Genomic DNA, 1,132 nt, shown 5'->3' with positions numbered 1-1,132 from the left:
AAATCTGTATGAAAAACAATGTTTTAAGACCTCCCTTCTTCTACATACAAGTTTATTTACTTTTTGATAAGAAAAGCAAACAGACCGTGGTCGTCGACATATTTTCGAGGCCATCCGGAAATAGAAGTTGTCACTTCCTTGTCAGTGCATCGCAAAAATTTTCTGGTCATCTGAGCACCGCTTAATAAATCTACATATTCTGCGACTGCTATCGAGGATAATTTTTGAATATACAAGTAGGCTGCGTCTCCTAAACACAAGAAATCACAGGTGTCTCGATGAAAGAGACTAGACGAGTCCTCACCTTTCGGAATTCCGAGGACGAAAGCGTTTGGTCTCAAAGGACATGTACTCGTTATAGGACATTATATACGAAGTATATATATAAAATAACACCTGAAAAACATGGACTGCGTTAGGTCTCTGTAAATACTGTACATTTGAACATGCTCTAGCGGCCACCTGTCCAAGACAATCACTTGCACACACGACCACCTCCCACTTCGCTCTTGCGGGATTAAAAAAAAAGAATCTAACTATCTTCTGTCTATCTATAGAGAGAGAGAGAGAAGCTATAACAAGGACATAAAGTTTTACTTTGGACATTTCCCCCATTGCTTGTCTTTACCATACATACACACTCACATACAGACTTACGATACGAACACGAAGTCACACGTACACATACACACAAGCACACGCATGCTTACAAGCAATTAGATCAATACATATACACAAAGACACACGCACATACACATATAAACCCACACACTTACACGCGTAAGCACATACACACAAACACATAAACTCACATAAAGACACACAGACACAGAAACATACAGAGAAATAGACACATACACAGAAACACATAAACACACACACACACACACACACACTCACACTCACACACACACAGAAACGCACTCATAAACACACACATAAACACACACACACACACACACACATACACACACACACACAAACGCAAACACATAGAAACACACACACACTGAAACAGACATACACACATGCATATATACATAAACACATACACACACACACATACATACATAAAAACACACAAAAAAGAAACTCACACAGAAACACACACACACACACACACACACACATA

This window comes from Aplysia californica, unplaced genomic scaffold, assembly GCF_000002075.1.
Source record: "Aplysia californica isolate F4 #8 unplaced genomic scaffold, AplCal3.0 scaffold00044, whole genome shotgun sequence".
NCBI lineage: Eukaryota > Metazoa > Mollusca > Gastropoda > Aplysiida > Aplysiidae > Aplysia > Aplysia californica.
Note: the sequence above shows the minus strand (reverse complement) of the source record.